The following is a 9,350-nucleotide window of genomic DNA, read 5'->3' as shown; positions in this document are numbered from 1 at the left end:
GCCCTTAACTGAAATATTAAGTGTGGTATATACCTTACCCAGTCTACGGTATTTTTCTAAATATTTGCATAATTTTCATTACATATGGCATTTTAAAATCAGTGTAAACAGTGGATGCATTGTATGTAAACACAGACGTAGTTTAAAATACGTTTACATACCCACATCTGGGTGAGAGAATTTTCCCCTTTGCTCTCTTTGCATTGGAGCACTCTGACACTAAAGCACATTACCACAGGGTAATTGTATTTTCTTTTTTTTTGAAAATACAGTACCCAAATTTAGAGAACATGTTCATTTCAAGGTGTTGAGACTGTAATATTAAGCATGCCGACAGACCTCTGTGCCCTTATGCATCCAGAGTGATGTCTCTGGGCAGGAAGCATCATGCCATGCATTGCCCAATCCAGCTATCTGAAATAAAACTTATGGAGAAAATAATACCCTTTCACATTTTTCACAGTCTCTAACTGCTGAACTCTTTTCAATTTATGAAATTCTTTTTAGCCATTTGATTTACATATCACTATGTTAGAAAAAGAAAAAACCCACATATTTAATAGCCAAGGATGAAGTTGCTTGCTCCACAGGAGCAAGGGTTTTGTGCGAGCAGTCCCTCCCAGTGCCTGGTGTGCAGCCTCCCAGGTGGGAGCAGGCAGTGACCGAGCAGGTGGTTGGAGGCAGCAGCCCCTGTGCTGCCCAGGGGATTGGGATGGCTCTGTGCCCCAGCCTCCGACAGTACTGAAGGCATGGCAAGAGACTGCACAGTTCCAGTAATTCTTAAGTGCTATTGCAGAAGCCAAAGTAAATTTGAGAGCAGCCCAGAGGCTGCTCGCAGTTTATGCAAAAGGACAGTCAGAGAAAATAGCTATTATAAAGTTTGTGTAAGCAAAAGAAAAAAGAATTCTGTAATAATTCCTGGCTTCTTTGGATATGTTTCCAACTTTGCAATTATTCAATTATTTATCCTGTGCGAGTGCACTCCATTCTACCTTTAATCCACCAACTCTACTCTTGAGAGTACTTTCTCATTTAGGAACCTAATTTACGTGGTTTAAAACTTTTTAAAAGAGACACTGAAGGGATGACATTGCTCATGCTTCCTTTTAGTTCAGAGAGGACTTGTGTGTGGGCATGCATGTGTGTGGCGCCAAGTGCTGAAGCTGAAGAAAATCCACACAACTGTTTCTGAGGACAAAGGAAACAGACACATGGATTCATTTGCTGTTATAGCAGGCTGGCAACACTTGACAGTAGCTTACTCAAAAGTTTGTTCCAGTCATGTCAAACATCCCTGCCTTTTCTGAATACTTTCCTTGGTTCTTCTCTTCAGAGCTGGGTTTCAAACCTGTGGGCCACAGTACTGTGCCACAGTTGGTTTTGCTCAAGTTTCTCTCTTGTGCCCTTTCATGTTGTGACCTCTTGCACCTTTGATCTGTGGCACCTGTTCCAGCTTTTCCTCTTCAGTTTCCCCTTGTCTTTATCCTATTTGAGATTCATGCATGTTTTCACTGCTTTACTCTAGCCCTGAAAGACAATTCGGCCTGAAGACACAGCCATGCCATTTCTGGTGTCTTGTATCATTGTTCTTACCTTTTCCAGTTCCATGTTAGCCATCCCAAGGTCATCAAAGGCAGGCTGCAGCCCCCAGCACAAGGACCACATCCTTTGCACTGCGCCCAAGTGTCCCACCATAGGCCATAATGATACTGGTTTGTTCTCTTAGGTAGTGTCAAAGGACATATTAATAGGAAAGTTACATATGTACACAACAATACCATTTGTGTTTCGAGGCAGTAATGGTTTAGAGCAAAGTTTCAGTCTCTCTGCAGAAAAAATGCCAGTCCCTTCCCCAGCTAAGCATGTTAGGGGAAATCTTGAAGCACAGACATGTAGGGGCCAGAGGAAGAACCAAGGTTCCTATGAGAACTTCAATTCTGAATTTCTTCAGCTTCTTAAGAGCTGAAGCATCAGCATTATTAAAAACATACTGATTTTGGATTGATCACTGGGAAGGAGTGATGGAATCCTTTGTTGTTGTCTCTTTTGGCCTCAGATTTATGCCCTCTCTCCTTGTAATTTTAAACCTCTCTCATTAGGAATTAGAACTGGAGTTTAAAGCATGGTCTTAAGATTCCTAAATGGCAGGCATACTTGAATACTTCATGTTCCTGTGATATCTAGAGAATGTAAGTATCTGTTTAAGTGCTTTGCTGAATCAGGACAACTTCTATTAGTCATAATATGGGGTTTATTTATATACGCCAACTCAAGTGTGTGGTGCTTTTGCTCTTCTTTCAGCTACAGCTAGACCATGAGTTTAGTGACGATTGTTAAGCAATCTGTTACGCTGTGCTTTGAAATTGTCTGTTTAAAAGCTGTACTTCGACAAAGGTTTTATGATCCCTAAAGTACACATGATTAACATAAGCTCTGGAAGCTAATAAGTTAAATTATGTAATGTAAAAAATTCATACTACCACCATAAACAAGAAAATGTGACTAAGACCTTTTTCAAAAGCTCCATTTTCCAGTATTCCTGAAGATTGCATTCTGAAACACTATTGCTAAATAGCATTTAGCAATACTATCTAGAAATGGTCTAAATATTTGGCTATGTTTTAGTAACTCGTGGATTACAATGCACACATGTCCAAACACACTACATTTCTGGTAAGTTACGTCAGAAGGTGAATATACTATAGACTACTATAGAACTGTAGGATCAGAACTGAAAGGACTTTGGTGTAATCTACTCCACATTGTGCCCTGATAGAGGACCAAGCTCTTATTGCCATGTTCTTTTCCCAGGGGAGATGTAGCCCCTCTAGAGTTCTCTGAAAATGGCTGCTATAGTGTATACAAATCTCACCTTTCACAGCCTCTCCCAGATCCCTGTGGCGCTGTGGGTTAATTGGTCAACCACATACCCAGGATATTCCTACACATCTTCATTTATCATCTGTTCCTGAAATCATCCACTGGTGGAAAATCCACAACCTCCTAAGGTAGCCCCAGAGTCTCATTTTTTCCACTATCTGTATTTTTTCTGTTTTCCAAACAGACACACAACTTACATCTGTCTTGGCTGCAAATTAGTCTAATTTCTTCTCTCACTGACCCCAGAGAACAGTGAGACCATCTTCTTTACAACAATCCCATTTAGAGGCTGTTATTTTCCCCAACTTTATGCTCACTGTTTGCTCTTACCAAGTGAAAACAATGATCAGAGCTACATAATAAGGCTTCTTTTCCTGGAGATCGTTACACAGCATTGGAAAGCAAGGATATGATCTGACTGAGGGAAAAAGCCTTCTGCAACTTGTTTGCTACAGATTATTTCTGTAACTGTCACTTTGGGAATTTCTATAAATAAAATCACTATCACTCTTCTGAGAAGTGAGCATTTACTACCATGTTTTAAACAATGAAAAAATACAGATCTGTTTTTCATCTAAATTCTTTATATATTTGAAATCACTCAGAGAAGAGAGTCCAAAGAAATGTGGTTTGGTTTGACGAAAAGAAGCCTCCCAGCGGGATATTTAACAGAATACCTAGAAAACGGTGTTGAAAGACTTATACTATTTGGAACCCATTTTTTCAACTCATGTTCCATGACCTCTGATTTCCAGAGGACCTTACTTGGCTTTAATTCATTATCCTCAAAGTGGTAACACTTTGGACCCAGGGGAGAAAAGAGGGACTAATTGACCTACAGTTTGAGCAAGGGTTTTGCCTGACCTTGTACACATTAGTGATGGATGTTTGACTTTCAACCGTTTTGGATATTCCAACACTGCACAAGATTTGGCTTCCCTAGTCTGCATTTTCCTACTGCATTGGGAAATGCCAAGTGGAAGCACGAGTGTGTGCAGGTACCAATCTTACCCCCCACATCCCCAGTCTTCCCAGGCTGCCCAGTAATGCCTGGAGGACTGCATGGGGTGAAGTGGTGATTCAGCCAGTAAAGGAAGGTGGTAGTTCACATATTGCCTCAAAGGGATTTTCCTTTCCTTTTTTAATCTGCTTTCTCTTGGTCCTCTAAGCTTAGAGCACTTTTCCTTATAGAACACCTCGGGGAGTTGAGGACAAAAATTCCACTGTGTTTGGTGGGAGGGCATGCAAACAAATGTCTAGTGCAGCTTCAAATACATCACTAATTAATTTTCAATAAAAAGATATGAATGCTTGTTTTAAGCTTAGAGGGGGAAAAGTAAACCGCAAGTCATTTGAAAGAATATGGCAGTAGCTCGCATAAATGTAATGAACTGATAAGATATAGAATAAATATTACTTTTAGCAATAAATGCTCACAAAGAAAAAGAACAACAGCTCTGCAAATTATCTTGCTTAATATGAAAATTTGAGCATCACTATCAGCATTTAGGGACCAATTCTGAAACTGCTGAGTACTCTTCTCTTCCATTAACTACTGTGGGAGTTGAGAGCACCTGGCATCTTGAGAAATCAGGCTCTTTGGCGGTTTTAATTTAGTTTGACAATAACGCTGAATAAAAATATTCTTGGGGATAGCCCACAATTATATAGCATGAGCTCACTTCTTCATTATAAAATGTGAGCTGAAACCATTCATAACTGCCAGCCAATATTACAACAGGCAATTCCAGTTTTTCATTGCATGGGAAAAGCACCAGCAACTTTAATGAGTTTCAAAAATAGCTGCCACATCAGAAAATTGTAATGGTGCTTGTTTTTCTAATGTGAATACCTGTTCAGCAGACATGACTTAAACAATGGCATCCAAATAGACCAGGGCATGTAAAATAGCTACTTCTATTTGTCAGCTGCACACCCATTGTTTTCAGTCAGAGCCTGCAGAGCAGCTTCAGCTGTACATTCCTGGGAAGTGAATAATATCAGTTGAGATTACGCTAAAGTACCACATCTATTACAAGCACATTATAAAGATTGAATATAACCTAATTAGGAAATGCTGAAGTCGACTGGGTGTGGATGTGGGCTGGGAAAGAGTAATTTTACATGACCTTTACTTACTGAAAATGAGAGTTCACAGAGGATAAAGCAAAGGTAACAGTGTAGATTTCAGTCTCAAATCCAGATATCACGTGCACATCCCATATTCCTCATACCCTTCCCACTCAGCTAAACAATTTCTCCCCAAGTTTCACTTCCATTAAACTCTTTTGTAAACACTTTGCAAATCCAGCAAGACAACCGAAATTGGGTCATATTCTTAATTTTCATACAGATTAGAATTAGAGCTCTACTCTGGTTTATAGTGCTAGAAGGAAGAGGCTGCCGAGCGAGGCAGGGAGTTTCATCTTAACTGGATAAGTAAAGAGGCAAGCTCTTCCAACACCTCCATAGGACCATCCTCTACTTGTAAATCTGACTCTTCTGACTGAAATCTTTCTAGTCTGCAGGACAGGGTTGTTTCACTGCTTCCTGCTCACTGCCTTACCACAGCATCACTGATCAGCATTATGGGATTTCACAGCTATGAAAATCTGTATCAGCTGCCTCTGTGTCTGCACGTTGTTAGCCAGGCACACTGCTGGCTAAAAAGAAGTCACTGACAAAATGCCTTCAAACATGTCTCATGCCTTGCATTTACCTCTTGGTTCCAAAATGAAGGTTGCATTAATGCCAACAGCTGGAACAGATCAGTGCTCCAAGTTGGATTCCTGCCTTACCACTGATTGGAACCGAGGTTGCAGAGAGAAAACTTCAACATGCCAAGCTGAAAGTAGTTTACTGTGTTTATGTGACAAAGTGTCATCTGTACAGGTACTCACAAAGGCCAAACCAGTTTTCCCACAGCATACCACGGAATGGTGCAATTGAGCACACAGTTAAAACCAGGAAATACAACCTCAGACATCACAGTCTGTCCCATAACTCAGTACAGAACCAGAGTAGATACACTTGAGCAGAGTTCTGCTGTTCATATGCTTAGAACTTGAAAATCAACAATTACACCTTTTTTTTTTTGCCATGAATATATTTCTGAGATCCCGTTTCTACCAGAAACACAGGAATGATTCATGTTTTCTTGTGTTGGCTTTCGCACATTGTTTAAGTACTATGAGATTGATTCTCAGCTGATTTTACTGTAAATTGAGAATAGCTATTAATATCAATGACATGATGCTGGTGTGAAATTGTATGCTGGTGTCACTTAAATAAATGCACTTCATAAAATTGCCTTTCTATGTATTAACGATGTTAACATATGCAGCTCCTGTCCTCTGCCTTGTAGATTCGAACCAAGTCTGCCTCCAGTTATTTCTTCTCACAAATGGGAATTAGCTATATCAAAGTCTGCATTTAAAATGCAAAATAAAATTACCTATTCCACAGTTCCACAAATATTTCCTAGTTCACAATTTACACAAGTCACAAACCAAACTTGAAACCACCAAAACCACCAAGACTGTGAAGATCTGACTTGTTTTCTGTTCCCCAGTGTCTCCAAAGTGGTTAAGAGAAGTTAGTTGCTACCTTACTTTTACTTGTTTTGAACTCATTATCTGTGGGGCCCTGGTGTCCAGGTCTGAGGGTCTTGTGAATGGTAATTAAGAAAAGAATGCTTATTGTCAGTAGGTATGGATCTGCACAGGAAAATTTTTAGGAGTCTGCAATTTGAGGAAGATGGAAGTAGCTAATTCAGGACACACCTTTTCTTACACTCCTTTTCTTACACACAGAAAAGATTTAGTGTTTATTTTAGAGTGAAAAGTATTAGTAGAAACAAAATACAAAAAAACCCCTTAAAAATGGTTTGCATGGCAAAATCTGAACTATTAAAAAAGAAAAAAAACAAACTTCCATTTCATAAGATACCTAGTGCATTTGCAGAAAAGTTTCTGGAAACCTAATAACAAATATAACTGTTATGTATGTTTTAATTTCCATAATCTTCACATCAGTTATGGTAATGTTTTTAGCAATGCTTCTGTTATATAATTAGATGACCCAACGTCTGTCTAAACAAACAACATACCATATGTGATTAAAACACTGATCAAATTGAATCAGAAATAATGTAACAGTGTTCGAAAAATTCATTTGCTAGTGATAAATAGTGGTGGGTTTTGATCCCCAGACAAAAATACTTTTATCTGAAGAATAAAACTGTCCTTAACTCCTTCTCTCCTTTCCTTGCCATCCCACACATACATAAATATATTGTCATCCTGGAAGATCATTTGGGAAAAATATGGACCAATCTTCTAAACAGCCTACAAACTGGCCATTAACTACATGCAAATAGTGCATTGTTAGTGTAATAAGAAAACACCCATTAATTCGTAGGAATTTTGTCTGCACTAGCTTAGTGCAGAATCAGGTGCTTATGTTTCAGTGGAATTTTGTCACTTAGCAAATATTTTTAATCCCATTCTGTTTTAGCTAAATTATTGGGCCTGAGCAACCTTATAAGAAAACTGATATGATTGGAATACATATTTTAGTGAAGGTGTATACCAAACATTAATCAACACTCTTTCTCTTGATTGGCATAATTTGTTTTTCTTAAGTTACCACAACACTTAGAGGTTTTCATTTGGAATCAGGTATGTTAAATGTTGACGTCTTCTTTTTTTAATAATGTTGTTTACTATAGGTGTATTAAACTTAAGTCTATCAAAACTACTGGAGTGGAACAAATAGAGTCAGTTAATAACATCTGCCAGTTTACTAGAAACACACAGAGTGTTTTTGTTACAAGATTTTCATTACTTGCAGTGGCCAGTGCTCTGAAACCTCCAAAACCAGCTACTTCTATTTGGTCTAAATTTTCAGTTTGCTACACAGACGTATGTGTCAACCCAAACCAGATCATAGGTTTGAATTGATACCATCTGAGGAATTAAAAAAATGTGCAAAAGTTTGTTACAGGCCATCCTGTAAATGCAGTCAATATGGAATGTAACGAACCTTTCCAGATCTGAGCTCACACTGCATAGAGAACAGAAAACCACACTGCTCTGCAACCGTTTGTTTATTCAGTCTGTCTGAATACTTATAAAATCCATTGCATGAATCATTATATTTGATTTCTGTGTGTCTGTTCAAGGCTATAAATCAGAAAAATGAAATTGTTTTCAGTATCTAATTTTCCTCCATTTTGACCTGATTTTTAAGAAGTGGGAGTGTCTTTTTTCCCATCACCTTAAAGTTCCTCAAAAATATTTCAGGTGCATTCATTAATCGTCAGTTTAATGTTTGAGCCACATCAACTTAAAGCTAGGATATTAGTGCTCGGCTTTGGATTTCCACCCATGTGTGGCTGTCTTGTATTTCTGTCCTTGAAGAGATGACTTTTCTACTCAGTCTATTCCATTTTTAACTGGACTTCTAACTGATATGCAAATCTCAGTTGTATATTTTATGCAGTACAGGCACAGCTTTTGGAAAACAGGACCTTGGCACCGAGGAAAAATGTCATGTGATGACTCTCTCAGGACATGTTCAACTTAATAAATGCATCATTGAAGAAAAATGCCAGAGCAGATTACAATAAATTCCTTAGTGAATTCCATCAAGAAAGGAAGTAGTCTTATTCAGTGTTTACTCACAGCCAACCAGTTCCTGAAGTCCTGAACAAAGATTTACTCAGGCTCTGATTTGGTGATATGCACATGAAGATGCAGAGATGATGCTTCCTGAAGGGATGCGGAGCTCTCAGCACTTCCAGTGTCTAGGAGAAGGGAGGATGGGAGCAGCTGGGAGGAGACAAATTTCTGCATCTCAGTGTTTTCATATTTACCTTTGTTTGGTCTTGCTTGCTATTGTCTTGTGTTTATTTTAAAAATGAGTCAGAATTTATGGAGCCTTTCAGGAGGATATCCCACAACCTGTGATTCATGACATCCTGCAGAAATTGCACACTGATTAATAATACCCTCTCTGCATGGAACTGCACTTCCAAGTTGTGAAACAGAACAAGTGCTGACAAATCCTTCTAATGCAATTCTGTCGGAGTATGGGTTCACCCCCCTACAAGGCTTCCTGAGTGTTTGGGGGTGCTCACAGGCCTCACAGAGTCCATCCCTCCACACACACTGACCAACAAGAAAGAAGGGGTAATATTTCAAGTTATGTGGAAAACTGTTGGATATTTAAAATGCAAACTTCAAAATTAGAGCTTTTGTCTGTAAAGTCAATCACCATCTCCAGCACTCCCTAGTGTGGAGCAGTCCCAGGGATTTTGCCTGGGAGAGGTAATCTTAAGCCCACCTGAGTTCAAAGGAAAGTTTGTTGGTTTCGGTTTGTTGATTGCCTCTGCCTGGCAATATGTCTAATATGATTTACAAGTTTGGAGCACATTGACTAGCAAGTTTTTTATAATTAATTTTAAATTA

The 9,350-nt window shown here is 38.9% G+C and overlaps 1 long non-coding RNA gene across 1 annotated transcript in view; it reads left to right on the top strand.

Annotated features, from left to right (window-relative positions):
* LOC146439446 (uncharacterized) overlaps positions 1-9,350 on the top strand; it is a 73,396-nt gene that overhangs the window by 47,227 nt on the left and 16,819 nt on the right. The gene's annotated exons all lie outside the window — the stretch shown is intronic.

Source organism: Lichenostomus cassidix, chromosome 3 (genome assembly GCF_008360975.1).
Source record: "Lichenostomus cassidix isolate B80296 chromosome 3, HeHo_3.0, whole genome shotgun sequence".
Lineage (NCBI taxonomy): Eukaryota > Metazoa > Chordata > Aves > Passeriformes > Meliphagidae > Lichenostomus > Lichenostomus cassidix.
Note: the sequence above shows the minus strand (reverse complement) of the source record. Positions and strands in the feature narration are given on the sequence as shown.